Source organism: Armigeres subalbatus, chromosome 3 (genome assembly GCF_024139115.2).
Source record: "Armigeres subalbatus isolate Guangzhou_Male chromosome 3, GZ_Asu_2, whole genome shotgun sequence".
NCBI classification, from domain to species: domain Eukaryota; kingdom Metazoa; phylum Arthropoda; class Insecta; order Diptera; family Culicidae; genus Armigeres; species Armigeres subalbatus.
The window spans coordinates 326228516-326254071 of record NC_085141.1 but is presented as its reverse complement, the minus strand read 5'-3'; the positions used below and the strand labels follow the sequence as shown (position 1 = coordinate 326254071).

At 44.3% G+C, this 25556-nt stretch overlaps 1 protein-coding gene and 1 non-coding gene across 4 annotated transcripts in view; both read left to right on the top strand.

Moving 5' to 3' along the window:
• The window catches only part of LOC134225541 (MOB kinase activator-like 2), a 539900-nt gene that overhangs the window by 154389 nt on the left and 359955 nt on the right, over positions 1 to 25556 (top strand). The gene's annotated exons all lie outside the window — the stretch shown is intronic.
• Trnav-gac (transfer RNA valine (anticodon GAC)) lies at positions 5289 to 5363 on the top strand. Its single transcript has one exon. It is a non-coding gene; the product is annotated as a tRNA-Val (tRNA).

The window sequence follows — 25556 nt, the reverse complement described above, 5'->3', positions numbered from 1 at the left end:
ACATCGGCGAGTATGCGTGGGCTCCCGATGAAGTTGAGAGATTTGCAGTTCCACGAACCGAGTTTCCAATCGCTAGTCCCTTATCATCGCGGTGGTCTTCACCGATGGTTCCGGTCCGTACTCTCTTGTTGATTGTTCGTTGCTTATGTTTTTTAAAGGCTGGCCTGCAGGGCCTGATACCAAACCCCCTAAATTTCCGGAGGACCATTCCTCCTTATTCCCGGTGGACCATGGTGCACAGTTTCACTTAGAGTCCCTCGTTGGCACTCGGACGATGATCAGCCGCCCCTAACATGGAGAACAGACGCTGTTGTGAGCCGATCCTGACATGGAGAACAGACGCTCAGTAAGATTTGCACCTCCGGAGAGGAGCAAACCCCCCTTTCCCTGTCAGCATACGACCATAGTTCCCACCGGGGTTGGTTACCCGATCTTCCCTAAGGTTGCTCGTATCCTGACCAGCACCACGGGGAGGTAGGGATAGGAGTAGCTGGGTAAGAGGCTAAGGACCGCTAGATGGGGTCTATTTTTTTCCTTCAGGTACGCGAAGTACCAATGGTACGCTTTACCCAGCATTTGCCGTGCCAGTTTGGACCGCCTGGAATATCCGAAAAATATTTCAACGATTTTTCAGTTATATCAAAACGCCAGATAACAGTGTAATCCTTCGTCCTGAAGTAATAAAGTTCAAGCAAACCCGCATCTTGTCACTTTTATTTAGATGAGGGTAAATCGGGGAAAAGGATTTTCTCTTGTTAGTTATGGCCTTTTAAGTTATCTGCTTAACTTTTCAGTGACCTAAGTAACATTTTTTCCATGAATTAATCTGAATAGCGCAATCAATAGCTTTCATGTTGTTCTATTGATTGCGCTATTCAGATTAATTCATGAAAAAAATGTTACTTAGGTCCTTTTGAAAAGTTAAGCGAGAAATCTCTAAAAAAATATTAAATTTTCTTGGTGATAAAAACGGAATAATTTTGTTGACGAAATCGGAGCGTGATAAAACCGAAACATATCATACCGAAAAGCAACGTCCGATCGGACGTCCAGACAGTTAAGGCTCAAGGAAAGTTGGACAAAGAAAACAGCTTTCTGAATGATTCACCGGCGCGGCGGTGTGTCGTCTGTCTCTTTCCGCCCTTCGGGAAATTATGATTGTGTTAGTGTGACACCGGGCAATATCACAAACACTCATTCAAAAAATACGGATTTATGTAGTGGTGTGTTGCCAATTTTCATTCCCCCTTAACGTTAGACTGAACAGTAGACTAGAAACAAGCACATCAAGCTCTATCTGGAATAAGGGCGAATGTCGCAAGAGACGATTCTCTTCGTCGACTTCCCCTCTTTTTAATACAAGTGACAAGCAGCGGATTTCTTTGTGGTTTATCAGCTCTGCTTGATAGAAAACAATGCGAACTTGCATTCTGAGGTGATAAACTGCAAAGAAAACCTCTGCTTGTCACTTTTATTTAAAAGAGGGAAGTCGACGAAGAGAATTCTCTTGCGACATTCGCCTTTACCAGTTAGAGCTTGACATTATTTTTCCCCTGATGAAGACACCAGTGTGTGAAGTGTTGAAACGTCAGACAAATATAGGGGCCGTACACTTATTACGTAAGCAACTTTTCTGGGTTTTTCGACCCCCCCTCCCCCATGTAAGATTTTTTTCAAACAAAAGTTTTTTTATTCATATGGAGCGTAAGATATTGTCAGGCCCCCCTCCCCCCATAAGTGCTTACGTAATATGTGTACGGCCCCATACATCTTGTTTCAATCTTCAAGACTGCGTAGCCGTTCGGTTACGGTTCATTTTTCTTACTTGTAAGTGACAAATGTTTGAGTGGATTTGTGTATGTACCATTTCTTAATGTTCTGTGTCTGGGCCTGAAGATAGGCAATTAAAGTTATAAATAGAGGAAGTCCCAGACACAGACTTTATATTGCAGATGCCACATGGCACAACTTAATCTGAATCCTACACCAAATAGAGCTATGTATACAACGGGCTGTTGTAGACAAAATGCAAAACGCAATAAAAACACATTCACGGGATTTGACTGATGGACCAAAATCTTGTAAGGAAACCTCGTCATATCTCGCAATGGGCAAACATATTGGACGTATCTCTCGGGGCACAGAGAGATCGTCAGTTATTTTAATTTGTTGATTGTTGTGATAATTGTTTATCTATTTTGCATGTTAGTAAAATTTTATTGTAATATGGCTCCCCGACGAAAATCTTGTAACTAAGGTGTTGAGGACAGGATTCTTCACTTACCTAGATGTAAGTTAAGTAATTTTAAGTTCTTTCACCAAGTGTGGTGTTCCTTCCTGTTTTCTGGCATCTGTAAGTGATGCGTCAGGAACTATGTTTTGGGTACCGTCATTTGTTATCGCTTTCTGTAACCTAAAGTAATGCTCGAAGTTCCATCATTGTATGGATTGATTTGTTCGAGATTGCGTAATTTAAGTTAGATTAGAATGTAATCGTCCTCCTCAACACCTTTCCTCCAATCAAATGAACGAAATTCTTGTAGATGCTTCTAGACCTCGAATTAAAAATATACAGTCGATTTCGCAATAGTATTTTCGGTATAAACTAAACGCTGTTTGAAAGTTTTGTAGAAAAGTTACGAACGCAATTCCTAATATTTCTAGTTTAGATAGAGATTCAAGGCCTGAACCAATCTACAATCTATATTTTAGAGATTAATTCATTGGTAATGGGTAATTTTTTTCAGATTAATACTATATTATGATAATGTACGAGAAAAAAGCTCCATCGCCATTAGAAGGAGAAATAATTGGTTTGTCTTTTTTTTTCTCCTATTACATAAAAGCCATTAGTCCGGTGCGAAACGTTTTCTGCACTAGCAGCGTGACCACGCTGGAACTGCGCCTCAAATGGCCATCGCTGTCCTCGGTTTAATTTAAAATTCAAACTTGCCCTGCTTTTACCATTCATCACGGCCCGTTGTTATCGTTACACAAATGAACGGTGGCGGTGCTCTTCCTAATGGTCTGTACAAACGCGAAAAATCATTAGCGATCCGGGAAGCGACTGATGTACTGATGGGTATGGTGTAGCAACCAAACTGGCACCAGCAGCGTGAACTGAAGGAAACGTGCAAAATGCTGATGATGACGGTGTGGCGTGGTCACATCAATTCTCATTGATGGTGATGTGTGCTTTACATGTTTCGTCGATTAGAGTCGACCGGGCTGCGCGCGCGCGCTTTTCTCAACTTTCAAGTGCATCATCCTCGTCGAGCACACTGCACCATCGCATCGCATCGCCCGCAGCAGCGCGAGAAGGCTCGGACCGACTGATTCGTTTCTTGTAATGAGAATTCGGTGTTTGGCACCTCCTCCGACTGGACGAACGAATAAGGAAGTGAAGCATCGTCTAGCCTTTTACCTGGTGGATTGGATAGCGCAGCAATGTGGGCTCTTCTTGAACATCTCGGTGATTGACTGGGTACTTGCTAAAGAGTGGTACTCAATATTTATTCGTTTTGAAAAGCTTTTATTGATACATCGGTTAGTAGGCTTTTTTATGAGTGTATAAACTTGTAATATGTCGGACTGAATAAGGAGGAAAAATGCTTTTTTCAAATTCAACAAATCCTACTACTCCTATACTGCCGCTAACCGCAAGACAGACTTATCTGTATATGGGCGCCATATACAGATAAGTCTGACTTGCGGTTAGCGGCAGTATAGGGGAATGTTTATACTAAATTATAGAAACCCTATTAACTTACCAGAACCCGGGTAATAAACGGTTTATGAAAATATTTTTCTATTGTTTTGTTCTTTTATTGGCAAAATGAGTTATTTGTGAACTATTTGCTCGTGCAATGTCTGCTATTATTTTTGCTGTTTTAGCAACTTATCAAACAAACCAATATAAAGCTATTTATAATTAAATTGTAAAAACTGTTATTCTTTTATTGGTATTGTTTTTCTAACCCGGGATTCAAGAAGATAGTCCACGCATTCAAAAAAAAATGACCGAGTTCCTAGTAGCAAATTATCCGCGTTCTGGATTTTTTAAGCGTTTCGAGAAGCAAATCGGCTTCTGAAAAGGAATTCTTTGCGTTTCGAAAAGAAACTTTTTTAATCTATCATTTATTTGGGAGGTTAACTAGGAAGGAACTATTCGTGTTCTGATAAGAATTTTTTCTACCTCCGAGAAAACTTCCTCCGAGTTCCGAGCATTCCGGCGTTCCGATACGGAATTCTCCGAGTTTCGAGAAGCGAATTGTTCGAGTTTCAAGAAAGAATCACTCCGCTTTCCTATAACGAATTAATCAAGTCTCGATAAGTATTTTTTGAGTTTCAAGATGATTTTTTTCCGCGTTCGGATAACAAATTCTCAACGCTACAATAAGACAATTGTTCCGAGCTCCTTCTTCCACTGGCTCTGGCCGGCCCAGGATACCTCCAGGATCAGCATCAGGTACGGTAAGAAACCCCTCTATTTTTTTCATCGTCCCTTTCCATAACCCCGACACTCCCGCTGGAGGTGAAGTTTTGCCTCCAATGGAACATCAACGGGTTTTGGAACAACTTTCCAGATCTCGAGCTGCTGGTGCACCACAGCTTACCATGGACCATCGCTCTCTAAGAGGTTAACCGCGTATCCAACACCCTCATAGATCGAACCCTCGGAAGCAAATACCGTTGGTCCAGCAAGGCTGGGAACAACTTTAGTAACTTCGTAGCCATCGGCGTACTGCTGGATATCCCTTTCAATGTCCTGGATATCGACGAAGACCAGTTGGCTGTTGGTGTCGTGCACTAAGGAAGCTCGGCAGCGACCACTCCATTAGGCCTGACGCATTGAGAGAAACATTGACAATGTAAAATCATCATCAGGGAGGCGAAGTCTAAGCAATGGGAAGACAATCGACAGCATCAACCCGTCCCAGACCTCCGTCGAACTTTGGAGGTGGGTAAATGCAATAAGTGGTAAATCGAGGGTGGCTTCCATCCATCTCGACCAGGGCAACCGCACAATTTCTGACCCTGCACAAGTTGCCAACGCTCTCGGGGATTACTTCGTCTCCCTGGTAGCAACTTCCCAATACCCGGGCGATTTCCAGAAGACTATCCCATTATACCCGCGGAGCCGCACCCTGCCTACCGAAACCTCATCTCTCAACCATTCTCTCTCGCCCGTTTTCAACAGCTACCTCCGTCGAGTAATTTGACTATGCGTTCAATTTGGGAATATCGAGCTCATTCAGTAGCCGCTAGGTTGCGAAGGCCAACGGAGGTCCTTCGTAGCTTAGTTGGTTAAAGCACCAGTCTGACGTACTGAGGGTCGTGGGTTCGAGTCCCATCGAAGTGAAAGTGGTTACCTCCAATACATTTTTCAAATCAATATCTTCCACATAATGTACATATTCACATATGAATCTTAAATTAATTTTAAAGTGTTTTACATTTAATATAAGTCAACTGGCAATGCCCTTGTTTGGCACGCTAGGATGGTCCCTAAACATTCCCTTTTACCCTTTCAAGCCCACGGGGTCATATATGATCCCAACAGAAAAATGGATTTATAAAATCGCACTCTTCAGAAAAATTTCTTGAAATTACCTCCTCTATCAGGGAGCCCTCCTTAGCCGTGCGGTAAGACGCGCGGCTACAAAGCCAGACCATGCTGAGGGTGGCTGGGTTCGATTCCCGGTGCCGGTCTAGGCAATTTTCGGATTGGAAATTGTCTCGACTTCTCTGGGCATAAAAGTATCATCGTGTTAGCCTCATGATATACGAATGCAAAAATGGTAACTTGGCTTAGAAACCTCGCAGTTAATGAACTCTAAGTTGTGAGGTGGCTCTGTCCCAGTGTGGGGATATAATGCCAATAAAAAGAAGAAGAAGATCAGGGAAAAATATCAGACATGGGAGATTAAGGCCCTACGACAACCTAGAACGTCATGAACACGGTAAAGTTACGAAAGAGAAAATTTTAGGTGTATTGGCAGCGGATTGTAGTGTTTAAAAACGAGATTTTTATTCAAACGTATCCGTAGAATTACTGTGATATACAATAAACTTTTTTTTTCAAGTTCCTTGGACGTCCTAGGCCCAATACACGGAGGGAAACTAGAAAATGTTGTGTGGCGCAGACGCATGAATCATGAGCTGTACCAAGTATATAAAGAATAAAATATGGTGAATCGTATAAAATACGGAGACTTCAGTGGGCTGGTCACTTAGTGCGAATGTCGGAAAAAAGAATAGCGAAAACAATATTCAACAGAGAAGCAGATAGAGGCCGCTGACTTCGTGCAAGGCCACGAACACGCTGGCTACACGCGGTGGAATCGGACCTGGGGACTCTGAACGTTCGGGGAAACTGGAGGAAAATCGCCCAAGACCGACGATTATGGAGCTCTACAATACCCAAACTTTTTTTTCCTTTTTTTTTTCTTTTTTTTGTTTTGAGCAGGGGTAAACGGAAATCTGCATCCAGACACCTGAGGAGGTTAACTCAGGTAGTGTGGGGATGGGTATGTTACCCGACCTACTAAAACCAAAACCCTTTCGCCAGTCCGTACCCCCGGCCTGCAATTAAGCAATACATCAGGGGGTGGGGGGGCTATTGAGAACGCTCACGCCTATGCTAACACACTTGACGTTAATACACATCGACTTCAAGGGTGGTAACCTCGCCACCCGTCGATCGCAAGCTATGATAGTAACCTAGCGGTCCGTATCATAATCTCACGTTGGAGACGAGCACCCCGACAACAACCACCGCGCATGAACCGCAATGACCTCTATATCTACATACGGAGGTCCCCGCATCCCAACTGCGACATGTTGGTTGTCGGGGTGAGCAAAGTGTTCACTGCATCACAGATGCCCTTACTGCATTCGTTGGTTTTGTTTAAGACGCCACCACCGCTGCAGTTTCGACATAATCTTTTGAGATGCTGTGTTCACCACATTCCATATAGCTTCCTCCCGGCACATCCTCTCGACGAGGTTGTCCGGGGTTGTATCCATACCGCTAACAAGCAGCATGGCATTGCGTTTTACCTCGAATCGCGGGTATGCGAACATCACATGCTCTGCCGACTCTACCTCACCTACACATTCTGGACACTCCGCAGAATCTGCGAAGCCAAACCTGTGTAGGAATGTTTTAAAGCAACCATGTTCAGACAACACCTGTGTTAGGTAGAAGTTGACCTGACCATGTTTTCTATCGACCCAGTTGGACACATCCGGAATCAGTCTGTGAGTCCAACGACCTTTGACTGCGGTGTCCCATGCTCTTTGCCATTTGAGCAGCGAGGCACGTCGCACTTGCACCGAGTCCCTTTCGTTGTAGCACTCCACATCTTCCTCTAGGAGTATGTCTATCGGCATCATTCCAGCTATAACGCACATCGCCTCATATGATATGGTTCGATATGCGCTCGCGACACGTAGGCACATCAGCCGGTGTACTCTGATCAGTTTCTTTACATTGTACTCGGCCTTTAGTGCTACGGCCCATGCCGGTACACCATAGCGGATGATAGACAATGCTACGCCCGCTATCAGCCTACGCACTTGACTATGCACCGCCGATCTGTTGGACATCATTCGTGATAAAGATTTTATCGCCAATGAAGCCCGCTGACATGCATAATCGACGTGGCTCGTAAAATTGAGCTTATCGTCGATCATCACGCCCAGATGCTTAAGAGACCTCACGGAGTTAACTGTGCAGGTCCCTACTCTTATCCTCGCTTGCTGCAACCCATGACGGTTATGCACCACCACGACTTCCGTCTTGTAGTGTGCAAGGGACAACCACCTCGAGTTGAGCCATTCCTCCACTCTGCCAATCGCGTATGAAGCCTTTAGTTCGACTTCGTCGAGAGTGTCTCCTGTTACCTCTAGCATTACGTCATCCGCGCAGCCTTCTATTTTCACACGGGCCGGGAGACTTTAGCGTAATACTCCGTCGTACATAATATTCCACAGAACCGGTCCGAGGATCGACCCCTGTGGAACACCCGCAGACATTACGATCGACTTTTGACCAGCATCCGTGTCGTATATCAGCACCCTATTCTGAAAATAACTTTTCAGTACCCTGCACAGGTACTCCGGAACTCTCAATCGGTGCAGGGAGTCAGCAATAGCTACCCAGTTAGCATTGTTAAACGCATTTTTTACATCAAGTGTAATCAATGTGCAGTACCTAATACCTCGCCTGTTCAAACCTCTCGCTATCTTGGCCGTATCCGTTACCGATCGAATTGCTTCGACGGTGGAACGACCTTTACGGAAGCCATACTGGTTGTTTGATAGCCCACCATTACGCTCGGTATAGGTCGACAATCTGTTCAGAATAACCCTCTCAAGCAGCTCTAGATCCAGTGGGGGTATAGCTAACCATAAAACGAAGTTCCTGAAGGTCACTAGCTGTATACCCTTCATGTACTCTCCAATCCGGATTCAACGTCCATCCCGCGCTGCAGAAGGTCACGTCGATGCATGATTCACCGTTCGGTCCTCTGAATGTTGACACTTGGCCTTCATTCAGCAGGACTACATTAAGTCCCGCTAGAGACTCTAGCAGAATATGACCTCTAGCGTTGGTGAACAGGGATCCCCAGTCCACCGCCCACGCGTTGAAGTCCCCTGCTACTACTAACGGTTTTAGACCAGTTAGTTTGACCGCAAGAGTGTCCACTACGCTAGTATACTGACCTATACTCCATCTAGGACAGCGGTTCTCAACCTTTTTCTTGAGAGGTACCCCTTGGAACTTTTGCATTAATTGAGGTACCCCCCCTCGAAATTAGGCTTCCAATTATTTTGAAAGAATAGTACCGAGCCCTTTGAAGGAAAGCTCCTTTGAGCTTTTGTATCCCTTTGAAGTAGACTTCCGCGCCTCTTCATTAGAGGCTTCTGAGCATCTTGTAGAGAGGCTTCCGAGCCTCTTGAAGGCGGTTTTTGAGCCACTAAAAAGGAAGCAGCTTAAAACGACTCTTCCAAGCCTCTTGAAAGAAGGCTTTCGAACCACTTGAAAGTAGACTTCTGAGCCTCTCGAAAGAAGGATTCTGAGCCTCTTGAATGGGGCTTGCAAGCCTCTTGAAAGAAGGCTTCCGAGCCTCTCGAAAGAAGCCTTCTGAGCCTCTTGAAAGGAGGAGGCTTCTGAGCCTCTTGAAAGGACGCTTCCGAGCCTCTTAGAAGGAGTCTTTTGAGCCTCTTGAAAGCATGCTTTTAAGTCTCCTGAAATGTGGCTTCCTACCCTCTTGAAAGGAGCCTTCCGAGCCTCTTGGAAGGAGCCTTCCGAGCCTCTTGGAAGGATCTTGAAAGGAGACTCCCAAACATCCTGAAAAGAGGCTTCCGAGCCTCTTGAAAGAAGGCTTCCGAGCCTTTTGGAAGAAGGCTTCCCAGCCTCTTAAAAGGATGTTGAAAAGAGTCTTCCGAGCCTCTTGATAGGAGCCTCTTGGAAGGAGGCTTTTGAGCCTCTTGAAAGAAGGCTTATAAGTCTGGAAGGAAGCTTTTGAGTCTATTGAAAGGAGACTTCTGAGCCTCTTAAAAGGGGGCTTCTGGGCCTCTTGAAAGGATATTGAAAAGAAGCTTCCGAGCCTCTTGAAAGGAGGATTTTAAGCCTCTAGAAAAGGAGGATTTTGAGCCTCTTGAAAGGAGGCTTCTGAGCCTCTTGCAAGCCTTCCGAGCCTCTTGAAAGAAGGCTTCCGAGCCTCTTGAAAGGACACTTTATAGCCTCTTAGAGGGAGGCTGTTGAGTCTCTTGAAAGGGATTTTTGAGCCTCTTGAAAGGAGGCTTCCGAGCCTCTTGAAAGGAGGTTTACTAGCCTCTTGTAAGGCTTCCCAGCCTTTGGAAAGAAGGCTTCAGAGCCTCTTGAAAGGAGTCTTCCGAGCCTCTTGAAAGGACGCTTCCGAGCCTCTTAGAAGGAGGCTTTTGAGCCTCTTGAAAGGATGCTTTTGAGCCTCTTGAAATGAGCCTTCCAAGCCTCTTGAAAGGAGCCTTCCGAGCCTCTCGGAAGGAGGCTTCTGAGCCTGAAGGAGGCCTCTTGAACCTAATCCCTTGAGGCAACCTAATCACTTGAAAGGAGGCTTCTGAAGTGCCCAGGAGGCTTCCGAGCCTCTTGTAAGAAGGCCTTCAAGTTGCTTGGAAGAAGGCTTCCGAGATGCGTAGAAGGATGTTTCTAATCCTCTTGCAACGAAGCAACCGAGCATTAGTGAAAAAAAAATCATTTTGTTCATTCGACGTTTTGCTCATTCGATCTTTTGTTCCGCAGCCCTTTATACATACATTGTGCTGGTTGTGGAAGGCAGAATTCAATTGGGATTTATTGATCGCATTGCATATTATGTACAATATACATTTTTGAAATAAAAATACACAATTATCAAAACTATATCAATGGGTTTTGATTGGAATTGTAATACGTCCGCCATTACGCATTTGTGTCCGAGGTACCCCCTAGGGCCAGCGAAGGTACCCCCAGGGGTACATGTACCCCAGGTTGAGAACCGCTGATCTAGGAGGATAGTAACAGCTACAAAAGTAAACTCCGTTTACCTTTGCTATAACGAAACCCTCATCGTTAGGAGATGATATTATCTCCTGAATGGGGAACCGCCTGCAAGTCCAGATTGCCACCGATCCGGACTTGTCAGCAATCTAACTGCCGTTTCCAGCAGGGATGCGATATGGGTCGGACAGCAAGGCAACATCAGCTTTACACTCAGTAACCGACTGTTGTAGCAGCGCTTGCGCTGCCTCGCAGTGGCTTAAGTTTAGCTGTGTTACAGACAGATCAGACACCTCGGTGCGGCCTGACAGGTGCGAGCTTTGTGGCCTACAGCTCCACACCTGCGGCATAGCTTACTACGATCGGGACCCAATCAAAGGATTTATGACCGTAGCCGAGGCACCTATAGCAGGACTGAGGGGGCTGGATTATGCTCAACGAGCATACCGACCAGCCCACCTTCAGCTTAGCCTTATCTAGTACCTTCTTGGCATCAGCCAGAGGCACTTGGAATGTGGCAACCTGCATCCCAGCAAAGCTATTACGTAACCGAATCTCGGATTCCTGGAGTTGGACGTTGCACTGATCTCTCAGCGCGTCCACCAGGTCCACAGCTTCGGTTATTTCATCCAGGCCGCGGCACTGGATGACCGATACTGGGCATAGGGCTCTCACTTGAACCCCATCACCCAGTACCTCCTCTGTCAACTTTTTATACTCAGCACTCTTCTGAGCAGCATCCCGCTTTTGGACGAGAATTATCTCGCCTTTCCGCGTTCGACGGATGCAGTTGACGTCGCCTCCTAGGCCAGTAAGCTTATCATCGCTCCTCATGGCCTTCAAGACATCGGCATAGCTTTTATCATCAGACTTGACAATGATCGCTTCGCATCTGTCTTTCCGCTTACCGTTGCCATTGGAAGGTGCACCCTCTGCACCACGGGCTCTACCCTTCTTAGCAGATGTAAGCTGCGTTCCACCTGTCTCCTTGCCTGCGGCTTCTTTCGCTCGTTGCTTCGTCTTCTTTGGATTTACAACCACAGTCCAGGGTTGTTCATCGTTCCGGCGAACTTCAGTTGCCCTCCTAGGTGGAGGCACTGACTTCCTCTGTTCCTTAGGATCGGCAATTTGCACGACCCTCTCACGGCGTGATACAGTTTCCTTCCTTGGTGGAGGAACTGGTTTCGATTTAGCTTCATTCAGGTCGGCCTGCACGACCTTACTAAGCTTCGGAGTTGCTCCGCTAACGGCCATGCGTTTTTGAAGTTCTGCGGTATGGCTCTCGGCCAACCGCTTCTCATCAGTGAGGCGACGAATCTTTGATTCAGCCTCCTCACTGACCTTCGCCGCCTGACTTAACGCCAACTCCTTTTCCTCAGTAAGAAGGGGAATCTTTCGTTCTGCCTCCTCACTGGCCACTCTCTACCACCGTCGGGCAGAGGGTTAGTACGGCCTGTTTGAAGTCCCTACTATATCTGCAACGGTTGTCCAGAAAAGACATAATCACGTCCGTAATGTCCGTGATCACCTCCATTTTCTGGCCGCCGCCTTCCTCGTGGCTGGTCATCAACGACTTGATGACCCGGGTTAGAGTAGGGCCGTCCATTTTTACCTCAACCGGCACATCCTCAGACCCACCACGACTCAAATCCCACCACTACCTGGCAGGCCCCCTGACTCACAGATACCTAGGGGAGGGGTCGTCAGGCCCTTGGACATAGTCCCTATTGCCCCCTACAATACCCAAACTGGGCAATCCAAACTGTCCTTGAGCACGGGACTTGAGATCTACAGCTGCTTAAAGCTATATAAGCCAGTATGAAACATGTTTGTACTGTCACAGCGTTATAGTCGCAGGTACGATTTTTTTTAAATGCTGGAAAATGTACTACTGTGCCTGTAGATCGCATGTTCTGAATTTAAAGACGGTTTTAATAACCCATGATATCGTAATCTGTCATCGTAATATGTCCCTTGATTTTCATGAATGTATTATGAATATGGATGAATACATATTCAAACTTAAAGTGACGAAAAAAGCTATAATGGTGGCTGTAGATCGCAAGTTCTGATCTCGAAAACGGTTTGGATAATCCAGGATGTCCCAAAACCAACTTACAATGTCTCCTGGTCTCCTGGAATATGTTATGGACATGCTTGAATATATATATATATATATATATATATATATATATATATATATATATTCAAGTTTCGAGTGACGAGAAAAGCTAGTGTCGTAAGCGACGAAACAAGTTAATAAAGGGGAAACATGTCAGAACTCGGCGATCTATTTTTTTCGTTTTCATAGAAGCAAAATATTCTGAGTTCCGAAAGCACATTGTCAGAGGCTGTTTTAATATTGTAGTACTGCAGGTTTATCGTAAACGCAGTTTTGATTGTTTTGATTCTATAGGATGTCCAATTTGCGAAATATGAATGTGAACAAGCACAATTCTCCTCAATATTAAGTTTTATGTACAATAAGACATGGTGTGAGGCAAGGATGTATTCTATCACCGTTACTGTTCCTCATCGTAATCGATGAGATTCTGGTAGATGCGATTGACCGTGAACCAAACCGCGGGCTGTTATGGCAGCCTATAACCATGGAGCACTTAAACGACTTCGAATTGGCTGATGACGTTGCACTCCTCGCGCAACGGCGCTCTGATATGCAGAGTAAGCTCAATGACCTTGCCGAGCGCTCCTCCTCGGCAGGTTTAGTCATCAACGTCAACAAAACCAAATCGTTGGATCTAAACACGGTGACTCCTTCCAGTTTCACAGTAGCCGGGCAACCAGTGGAGAATGTTGAAAGCTTCCAATATCTTGGTAGCCAAATGGCGTCAGACGGCGGTACCAAGATCGACATAGGCGCACGGATAAAGAAAGCAAGGGCTGCCTTTGCGAGTTTAAGAAATATCTGGAAAAACAGGCAGATAAGTGAACGCACCAAAATACGAATTTTCAACTCTAACGTGAAATCTGTGCTGTTATACGCCAGCGAAACATGGTGTGTATCAGTGGAGAACACTCAACGGCTGCAGGTGTTCATTAACAGATGCCTGCGGTATATAATTCGGGCCTGGTGGCCACACAACTGGATCTCAAACAACGAGCTCCATCGTCGTTGTCACCAGAGGCCGATAGCAGCAGAAATTCGGGATCGGAAGTGGGGCTGGGTCGGCCACACTCTACGTAGGGGCGGAAACGAAATCTGTAATCTTTCAAGTCAAGATCTTTCAAGTCGGCCCTTTCCACCACTGGAGGTGTACAGGATCCATAAGTAAGTAAGTAAGTAAGTAAGTACAATAAGACACATGAAAGGCTAAAAAAGCCTTAGCCCAAATCCTTACCCTGGCCATCCTAATCTTGAATACGTTGGTCAATGTCACAATAACTGTTAGTTAGTGAGTCTATTTTTAATATATAACTTTGAGTAGTCCTGCTTTTGGCGGAAATTGAGTAAAATTTCCGTGGGAAGAAAAAAGAGGGCAATTCAATTTTACTCAGTCACTGAGTAGGTGAAAGTTAGACTGTATTCCCTTGTTACATGAAGGTTTTGCTTTAGTACTTCGTTTCGTTGCTCTCATATTCATCTTGTAAAAAAAATACAAAGGATTGAAACATAAAAGCACTGTGCTTTTCTGCTCAGAACAATCGTACATTAAAAAGTTACTCAGTCGATCGATAAAAATAGATGAAATAGCGAAAATCTGTACACAAAACACTAAAGTCAGTATTTTGAAACATGAAAACAATTTAAAGTTTGTTCGTCTAAATTATTTAGCTAAATCAACGATCTGAAAGTGATATTTAAAACAATTCTGACATTGTGGTGATTTGATTTTTCAAAATGGGATTATCAACTACCGTTACAAAAAAGTCAAGTGACTAGTTCTCAGTTCTTGCAATTTACTCAAAATAAAATAGACGATAAAAGCAATTGCATTCAAAAACTAAAAGTCAAGAATCGCACAGCTGACAAGTATCATCACGTGTGCACTTGACGCAGCGCCAACAAATAACTGTACGCTGCCACGAGTGGCGATCAATTGAAGTGATATGCGCCATGCGCTATTCAGTCTATGAATGGTGGTGGTAATGAACCTCCAAAGAGCCCGAACGAGGAATCTACCGAATGAGCAAGTGAGCGGTACTTACTGGCGGCAATTATGGCACAATGGTTCATAACACTGGATAAAATATCTTGTTGTTTGATCCTGTAACGTTATGTTTGATCTGCTAGATTTAATTTGAATTTAGTGAAGTACGTAAATATAAGCCTCCAAATTGCATTGTCCAAATAATCCAGCGTTTAGTCTCAGTGTGCGACGTATACGACACTCCAAACACGATCCCCGTCACGGCCATTCGCCTGCTAAAGAATAGAGCGACAAATTGGGCCACGCGTGCACCTTTCCTAGATCTTTCAGACAAAAATCGCCGCACGGTTCGTTGACAAACGCAAGAACCGCACCGGATATTGACTTTTGAGTCCCGCGGGGACTGCACATCGAAACAGAATAGCCCCGTGCTGCTGCTGGTGGTGGAAGCCATATCAATATCCCGAACCCAAGCTCCACCGAAGCGAACCGCTTTATTGCCTCCATCATCATCGTTAGTTATCTATTTGGACGGTAACGGGATGGCCGTTTCATCCTTTTCCAAAGGTTTTCCTTTCTGTGCGGCGGCGGATCAGCTGTCGGGTGGCCTGGCAACCCACGCACGCACGTTCGAAGACCCTGCGGAAAGTCGTTCCGTTCGTGGTTAATGGAATCAATTACCGGGACAAGAAATGAACCGCGTTGGATTGCTTTTTTGTGGATAATGGTTAAAAGATTGCAGAGGAATTCTTTCAAAGACGGTTTAATTGGTTTGAAAAAATAAATATGATAAACAATCCTTGGAAATGATCGACTGAATAAGGTGGGTAACGATTGAATGCTGTATTCTTTTATAAAGAGGGTTCAGGAGCACATTACTTTTGCTTCGCATTTTTTTTACAAAATGTTTACTGGCTGATGAAGAGCCTTCAAAATGGCTAAAATTATTCAATCAATACTCTAATTAATATATTTATTTATATTGCATTATTTAATTTAGTCCAGCCTAGGAAATTTTAGGGCTGAATATTTTATCGACTATGCAGAAAGCGAACTAGTTATTTAACTGAGAGAAAAAAAAATTCTCGGCCAATAAGAGTATTATCGTGTTAGCCTTATTATATACGAATGCAAAAAATGGTAGCATGGCTTAGAAACCATGCAGTAATAACAGTTCTTAATGAAGATTAAACAAAACTGAGAGGCGGCAATGTCCCAGTGGAACATGGTAATGCATGCCAACAAAAAAGGTAGATAGTAAACGAAGCTTATTTTTTCTATTTGAATATCTGATAATATTGTATAACTAAAAATTATAAAAAAATTACAAAAATAGAGTTTTGGCTGGATCTCATTTCACGTTGATGATGACACAAGTCTCAAACAATGGTTGATCAGCACAGCAAACAATCATATTTTTGCACAAATGATAAAATAAGGTGATTCCAGCTGTATTCTGACTATTGCAGATTCCGAAGGGAATCCTATTCGGATTCCGAAGGGAATCCTATTCGGATTCCGAAGGGAATCCTATTCGGATTCCGAAGGGAATCCTATTCGGATTCCGAAGGGAATCCTATTCGGATTCCGAAGGGAATCCTATTCGGATTCCGAAGGGAATCCTATTCGATTCCGGAAGGAATCCTATTCGGATTCCGAAGGAACTTATTCGGATTCGAAGGAATCCTATTCGGATTCCGAAGGGAACTTATTCGGATTCCGAAGGGAATCCTATTCGGATTCCGAAGGGAATCCTATTCGGATTCCGAAGGGAATCCTATTCGGATTCCGAAGGGAATCCTATTCGGATTCCGAAGGGAATCCTATTCGGATTCCGAAGGGAATCCTATTCGGATTCCGAAGGGAATCCTATTCGGATTCCGGAGGGAATCCTAGTCGAATTCCGAAGGGAATCCTAGTCGAATTCCGAAGGGAATCCTAGTCGGATTCCGAAGGGAATCCTAGTCGGATTCCGAAGGGAATCCTTGTCGGATTCCGAAGGGAATCCTTGTCGGATTCCGAAGGGAATCCTTGTCGGATTCCGAAGGGAATCCTTGTCGGATTCCGAAGGGAATCCTTGTCGGATTCCGAAGGGAATCCTTGTCGGATTCCGAAGGGAATCCTTGTCGGATTCCGAAGGGAATCCTTGTCGGATTCCGAAGGGAATCCTACTCGGATTCCGAAGGGAATCCTACTCGGATTCCGAAGGGAATCCTACTCGGATTCCGAAGGGAATCCTACTCGGATTCCGAAGGGAATCCTACTCGGATTCCGAAGGGAATCCTACTCGGATTCCGAAGGGAATCCTACTCGGATTCCGAAGGGAATCCTACTCGGATTCCGAAGGGAATCCTACTCGGATTCCGAAGGGAATCCTAGTCGGATTCGGAAGGGAATGCTAGTCGGATTCCGAAGGGAATCCTACTCGGATTCCGAAGGGAATCCTAGTCGGATTCCGAAGGGAATAGTCGGATTCCGAAGGAATCCTAGTCGGATTCCGAAGGAATCCTAGTCGGATTCGAAAGGGAATCCTAGTCGGATTCCGAAGGGAATCCTAGTCGGATTCCGAAGGGAATCCTAGTCGGATTCCGAAGGGAATCCTAGTCGGATTCCGAAGGGAATCCTAGTCGGATTCCGAAGGGAATCCTAGTCGGATTCCGAAGGGAATCCTAGTCGGATTCCGAAGGGAATCCTAGTCGGATTCCGAAGGGAATCCTAGTCGGATTCCGAAGGGAATCCTAGTCGGATTCCGAAGGGAATCCTAGTCGGATTCCGAAGGGTATCCTAGTCGGATTCCGAAGGGAATCCTAGTCGGATTCCGAAGGGAATCCTAGTCGGATTCCGAAGGAAATCCTAGTCGGATTCCGAAGGGAATCCTAGTCGGATTCCGAAGGAATGAAGTGGCTGGGTTCGATTCCCGGTGCCAGTCAAATTGTCGACTTCCTGGGCATAGAAGTATCTCGTGTTAGCCTCATCCGAATGCAAAATGGTAACTGATTAATAACTAATGAATACTGCTTTATCAATAAATTTTGAAGAATTTTTGCAGCATCCAATTTTCTTTATAACTTTTCGGATTTGAAATGCAATCATCTTCAGGCTGCATATTCAATACTTGTGAAAATTCTTCAGTTGCGAAAAATTACCGGAGTTAGAAAATATCTCGCGTTTTAATTCCAATGGACTTTCCAAACATCAATAAAGAACATTTTGTTTCATTGACCTTTCCGTCAAAATATCCAATGTCTTAGTCTTTGTCTCAAATCGAAAAATATACAAATACAAATATATATGTCCGGAGATTCTATCCGAGGGAATCGAATCCTGTCGAATTCCGGAGAATCGAATCCTGATCCTCTGGAATTGGATAGATGTCTCCGATCAATCGAATTCCTCCGGAATCCGGACAGGATCTCGATTCCTCCGGAATCCGGACAGGATTCGATTCTCCGGAATCGGACAGGATTCGATTCCTGGAACTGGACAGGATCTGATTCCTCAGAACTGGACAGGATTCGATTCCTCCGGAATCCGGACAGGATTCGATTCCTCCGGAATCCGGACAGGATTCGATTCCTCCGAAACTACAGGAATCGATCCTCCGAACTGGACAGGATTCGATTCCTCCAATCGGACGGGATTCGATCTCCGATTCGGACAGGATTCCTCCGGAATCTGGACGATTCGATTCCTCGGAATTGGACAGTGATTCATTCCTCGGAATCCGGACAGATTCGATTCCCTCCGGAATCCGGACAGATTCGATTCCTTCGGAATCCGGACATTCGATTCTCTCCGAATCCGGAAAGGATTCTGATCTACGGAATCAGGACAGGATTCGATTCTCCGGAATCCGGACAGTTCGATTCCTCGGAATCCGGACAGATTCGACCTCCGGAATCCGGACAGGATTCGATTCCTCCGGAATCCGGACAGGATTCGATTCCTCCGGAACCCGGACAAGATTCGATTCCTCCGGAATTGGACGATTCGATTCCTCCGGAATTCGGACAGGATTCGATTCTCCGGAATCCGGACAGGATCTGATTCCTCCGAATTCGGACAGTTCGATTCCTCCGGAATCCCGGACAGATCTGATTCCTCCTGAACTGGACAGGATTCGATCCCTCCGGAATCCGGACAGGATCTGATTCCCTCCGGAATCCGGACAGTTCGATTCCCTCCGGAATCCGGATAGGATCAGATTCCCTTCGGAATCCGGACGGATTCAGATTCTCTCCGGAATCCGGAAAGATTCACCTCCGGAATCCGGATAGGATTCCCTCCGGAATCCAAACAGGATTCCTCCAGAATCTGGTCAGGATTCCTCCGGAATCTGGACAGGATTCCTCCGGAATCCGGATAGGATTCCTCCGAACTGAATCGGATCTGACTAGATTCCTCGAATCGGATAGGATTCCCTCCGGAACTGACTAGGATTCCTTCGAATCCGACCAGGCTTCCCTTCTGAATCCGATTAGATTCTTCGAACTGAGATCCTTCGGAATCCGACCAGATTCCTTCGAATATCGACTAGATTCTTCGGAATCCGACCAGATTCCCCGAGAATCTGACTAGATTCTTCGAATCGACTAGATTCCTTCGAACCGACTAGATTCCTCGAATCGACAAGTTCTTCGGAATCCGACTAGGGATTCTTCGAATTCGACGATTCCTTCGGAATCCGACAAGGATTCTCGAATCCGACTAGATTCCTTCGAACCGATAGATTTTTCGAATCCGACTAGATTCCCTTGAATCCGACTAGATTCCTTCGGAATCCGACTAGATACCTTCGAATCCGACTAGATTCTCGGAATCCGACAAGGATTCCGAAGGAATCCAGTCGGATTCCGAAGGGAACCTTTGTCGGATTCCGAAGGAACTTGTCGGATTCCGAAGGAATCCTAGTCGGATTCCGAAGGCATCCTAGTCGGATTCCGGAAGGAATCTTAGTCGGATTCCAGGAATCCTAGTCGGATTCCGAAGGAAACTTAGTCGGATTCCGAAGGGCATCCTAGTCGGATTCCGAAGGAACTTTGTCGGATTCCGAAGGGAATCCTAGTCGGATTCCGAAGGGTATCCTAGTCGGATTCCGAAGGGAATCCTAGTCGGATTCCGAAGGGAATCCTAGTCGGATTCCGAAGGGAATCCTAGTCGGATTCCGAAGGGAATCCTAGTCGGATTCCGAAGGGAATCCTAGTCGGATTCTCAAGGGAATCCTAGTCGGATTCCGAAGGGAATCCTAGTCGGATTCCGAAGGGAATCCTAGTCGGATTCCAAAGGGAATCCTAGTCGGATTCCGAAGGAAATCCTAGTCGGATTCCGAAGGGAATCCTAGTCGGATTCCGAAGGGAATCCTAGTCGGATTCCGAAGGGAATCCTAATCGGATTCAGAAGGGAAGCCTAGTCGGATTCCGAAGGGAATCCTAGTCGGATTCCGGAGGGAATCCTATCCGGATTCCGGAGGGAATCCTATCCGGATTCCGGAGGGAATCCTATCCGGATTCCGGAGGGAATCCTGTCCGGATTCCGGAGGGAATCCTGACCGGATTCTGGAGGGAATCCTGTTTGGATTCCGGAGGGAATCCTGTCCGGATTCCGGAGGGAATCGAATCCTTTCCGGATTCCGGAGAGAATTGAATCCTGTCCGGATTCCGAAGGGAATCGAATCCTATCCGGATTCCGGAGGGAATCGAATCCTGTCCGGATTCCGGAGGGAATCGAATCCTGTCCGGATTCCGGAGGGAATCGAATCCTGTCCGGATTCCGGAGGGAATCGAATCCTGTCCGGATTCCGGAGGGAATCGAATCCTGTCCGGATTCCGGAGGGAATCGAATCCTGTCCGGATTCCGGAGGGAATCGAATCCTGTCCGAATTCCGGAGGGAATCGAATCCTGTCCGGATTCCGGAGGGAATCGAATCCTGTCCGGGTTCCGGAGGGAATCGAATCCTGTCCGGATTCCGGAGGGAATCGAATCCTGTCCGGATTCCGGAGGGAATCGAATCCTGTCCGGATTCCGGAGGGAATCGAATCCTGTCCGGATTCCGGAGGGAATCGAATCCTGTCCTGATTCCGTAGGGAATCGAATCCTTTCCGGATTCCGGAGAGAATCGAATCCTGTCCGGATTCCGAAGGGAATCGAATCCTATCCGGATTCCGGAGGGAATCGAATCCTGTCCGGATTCCGGAGGGAATCGAATCCTGTCCGAATTCCGGAGGGAATCGAATCCTGTCCAGATTCCGGAGGGAATCGAATCCTGTCCGAATTCCGGAGGGAATCGAATCCTGTCCGGATTCCGGAGGGAATCGAATCCTGTCCGGATTCCGGAGGGAATCGATTCCTGTCCGGTTTCCGGAGGGAATCGAATCCTGTCCGGATTCCGGAGGGAATCGAATCCTGTCCGGATTCCGGAGGGAATCGAATCCTGTCCGGATTCCTGAGGGAATCGAATCCTGTCCGGATTCCGGAGGGAATCGAATCCTGTCCGGATTCCGGAGGGAATCGAATCCTGTCCGGATTCCGGAGGGAATCGAATCCTGTCCGGATTCCGGAGGGAATCGAATCCTGACCGGATTCCGGAGGGAATCGAATCCTGTCCGGATTCCGGAGGGAATCGAATCCTGTCCGGATTCCGGAGGGATTCGATTCCCTCCGGAATCCGGACAGGATTCGATTCCCTCCGGAATTCGGACAGGATTCGATTCCCTCCGGAATCCGGACAGGATTCGATTCCCTCCGGAATCCGGACATATATATTTGTATTTGTATATTTGTTTTATATTTTCAAAATACTTAGAAAAAATATGCATTCTTTGGGAAAGTTGACCCCAAATAAGCCAAAGATTCGATTGAGCGAATAAAAATTTTTGACGGGAAAGGTCAATTGTTGTATAAATCTAGAATCGACTAAGACATTTAAACGAGATACTATTTTTGACGGGAAAGGTCAAATGAAAATACAAAAATGTTCCTTTATTGATGTTAAATAAGTACTTCAGCAGAAATTCGTTCAAACATTGGAATGTAATTTTCAAAAGGTATTGCTTAAAAAACGCAGTGATTCTAGGAGTATTTTTTTTTGCGATATTTTCATATAACTCCGGTAATTTTTTTCGCAGGAATATTCACACAAAATTTAAGAAACCTCCTGAAGAATTTTCACAAGTATTCTATGAGGAATATGCAGCCTGAAGATGATTACTACAGCATTTTAAATCCGAAAAGTTATAAAGAAAATTGTGGATGAATTTCTGCAAAAATTCTTGGAGCACTGACTACAGCTTCTTCTTCTTCTTATTGGCATTACATCCCCACACTGGGACAGAGCTGCCTCGCAGCTTAGTATTCATTAAGCACTTCCACAGTTATTAACTGCGAGGTTTCTAAGCCAAGTTACCATTTTTGCATTCGTATATCATGAGGCTAACACGATGATACTTTTATGCCCAGGGAAGTCGAGACAATTTCCAATCCGAAAACTGCCTAGACTGGCACCGGGAATCGAACCCAGCCACCCTCAGCATGGTCTTGCTTTGTAGCCGCGCGTCTTACCGCACGGCTAAGGAGGACCACAGCTATTACTGTAAAAAAATCGCAGCAATGCCATATTGAATTTTTGGAACAATTCTCGGAAGGTTATCCACAGGAATTTACCAAAAAATGTCTGCAGAAGTTTCCAAAGCGATTTCCACAGGAATTCATGAAGGAAGTTCCGAATGTTATTCCGAAAGAATTTTTACAGATTCCCTGAGAAATTTCCACAAAAATTCACTTTGCGATTTTCTCAGAAATTCCTGTAGCGACGATTACAGGAATTTCTTTAAACAATCTTCATTAATTGCGTCTAGATTTTAATGAAAGATTCTCCGGAAGTTTTTACGCAGGAAGTCACTAATCAATGTCTGCGTGAATGACCTAAGCGATTTTTGCAGACAATTTTGGAACGACTTCTGCAAGAGCAGTTGGATTTCTTCAAACATTTCCAGGATAATTTCCGCGAAAATTCCCGGAGTATTCCGTATAAATTTCCGGGATGAATGTGTGCGAATGATGAGTTTCTGCAGGATTTTTTGCGAGTATTCTCAGAGATTTTAGTTGAAATTCTAGTATAAAAGGACACAGGAATTCTTGCCTGAAAATTACGATAAAAATGTTAATTGGCGGAATTTCCTGCATGAACTTCTAGACAAACTTGTCACAAGAATTGAAGAAGACTTTCCGCACAAATTCCGGACTAATTTTTGCTGGAGTTGTTTCTTGATACAAATTTAAATTATTGTTTCACAGAAGTTTTGTTTAAATACAAATTTGTACGGTCTAATTGCCTAATCTCAACGCAAGTATGTCTTGTGATAAAAAAATACAAAAAAGCTGCATAATTTGATGCTTGAGAAGAAATTGTGGGATCAAATCTGGCCTGAACATTCCTTGTATATCAATTCATCTCGTATAGATCGATCAACAAGAAATCTACTGAATTTTTTTTTTATCTTTATTTATGTGTCAAAATCCACTGAAAATAATTAAACAAAACATGCCCAAACCAGCAACTTATCTAAAAAGCGGTGCTTTTTGAAATAGTTTTGGCTGTGTTTTTGTTCACTTGTCTTCAGTACTTCTAGTGATTAAAAGGACCATCTAGAAAAGTTTTTATATTAACTGCGATTTTGTTAGTCCTATTTTCAATTGGGTACATACTTGAGTAAAGTTGAAGTTTAAAATAATATTTAATATCAATAATGTTATTAAAAACGAACTTGAAGAGATTATGTTCAGTTAATTGTGATAACCAAAATTGATATTTCACGTATATTTGAGAAGTCAGTTCGCGCGGATTTGGCGCGAAATGGATTTCATGTCGCGCGGATTAGATTTTAGTCAGCGCGGATTTGGCGCGGAAAATATTTCAGGATCTCCGTAACAACCCTGCAATATTTACACTTGTTTTAGATTCGCTGAATTCTCTTGCAATTTTTAATATAATCTCAAAACGAAATCTTCGGTTTTTATTTTAATACAGTAATATCCCGATTTTATCACCCCCTGGTGAATTTTGGGGTGATAAAATAGGGCATGTGACAAAATCGGGAAAAAAATTATTTTCAATTCTTTAATTTATTTTACAAACATGAATTAATTTATGCCTAGGAAAGGCAAACTGCGTGTACGGTACTCGTTATTTCTTATTGAAAATGCTAACAAAACCCTTCGCAGGTACTGAAAAGTTATTCATAGAAAATTCCATGCGGTAAAATTTATTTCATGAAAATCATTGTTGATTGCGGTTTTATTTACGAAAATGAAAAGAACGACTAAAATTTTTGTGGTGACAAAAACGGGTCGAAAACGTGACAAAATCGGGACGTGATAAAATCGGGTCAAAAACGTGATAAAATCGGGGGTAGACAAAATCGGGGTGTGACAAAATCGGGTCGACACTGTAGCAAAAATGTTATTTGATTTGCGGCAATCAACTCAATCAATGCTATAAAGAGATTTAGTGAGTAAATTTATATTATTGTAAGTTAAATAATTTTTGCAACACGAATTAATTTACATTCGATTTCCTAAAATGTGGTTTTCTGAGAATAATATCCAAATCCTAACGATTTCCAGGGTCACTTTAAGTTTTGACTTGTATATCGTGATTCCTCTCGAAAATATACACTGGAGTAGGTTGGCTAAATTTTGTGTTGGGCTTGTTGTCCGATTTGTTAATTTAGTAAACGACAATCAAATCTAATTTTGACCGATTCCCCAATTATGTTGACAAACTTTTTTTTACTAACATTTTCCATCGATACGTTCGATGTGTTCGATTACTTATTTGATCAAACTCGGCCACCCTTCCCCAGCCGTGGGGTTGATAGGCCGATTTTTCAAGCCGCATTTGTTTGGTTATTTATAACTTTTGCTCTATTTTTTTCTCATTGGTTGTATCTTTATGACAACGCAAACCGTTTTTCAAATAGTCTAACCAGAATGATGACTGAAATTCCAAAGCAATGCTCAGCTAACCAGCCCCGGTCTCTGCTACCATTTTTGCTCATCTATTCATCGAAAGATTTTATGCCTTTCGGTGCCATTCAAAAACCAAAAAAATGTACATCTCATCAAAGGCCAACATTCATCACTCCTTTGGCGATGTAAGCTTGATCGAAAACACATTCTCACCTGAACCTATTGTTACGATACTTGCTACCAAGGACTGCCTAACCCGATTTAAAATTGACTCAGCTTCGCTGCGGGATATCTTCTTTCATATAGGTATGCTCGCTGTAATGCTATCCAACATCAGCCGACACACAGTGAAACCCATTCAAAAATTAGGATCTTCGGTTATTGATTTTTGTTTCTCCTACTTCCATCATACACTTTGTGTCATACAGCCGTCGCCATTGAGCGACAATCTGGCGGACAACAACAAGCTCCGACTCGGCTCGGAACGAAAGCATTTGCGTTCACTACTCGAATACAGCATGACTAATCGCGTTTTGTTACAGTGAATTTGTTTCGGAGATAGCTTTTTTTTGGCATTGAATAACATCAACCAGAAACCTGAAGTCGATTAAGGTCACTTTCTTGTGTGCTGGAGCTTTCGGTTAATTGGTTTTGCTGTAGTACCGGTTCGTTGATTGGTTGACTAAGCTCATTGTAATAACTCAAATATTTGATTACAAGTTCGTCATTGAATAGCATTCAAGACTCTTTCTGTGAAAACAATCATCTCGTTTTCGGTGAAATCCAAGAAAAAGACAAACATCCTCCCTTAACCACCAATTAGTGGGAAGAGAGCCACCATCCGAGATGAGTTTGATCTTCCGCTTGGTTTTTCAATATCATGTTTCATTAATTTCCTTTGGTTTCCTCAGTTTTTGGTTTTCGTGACGAAGACGACACTTTCGTCATAACCA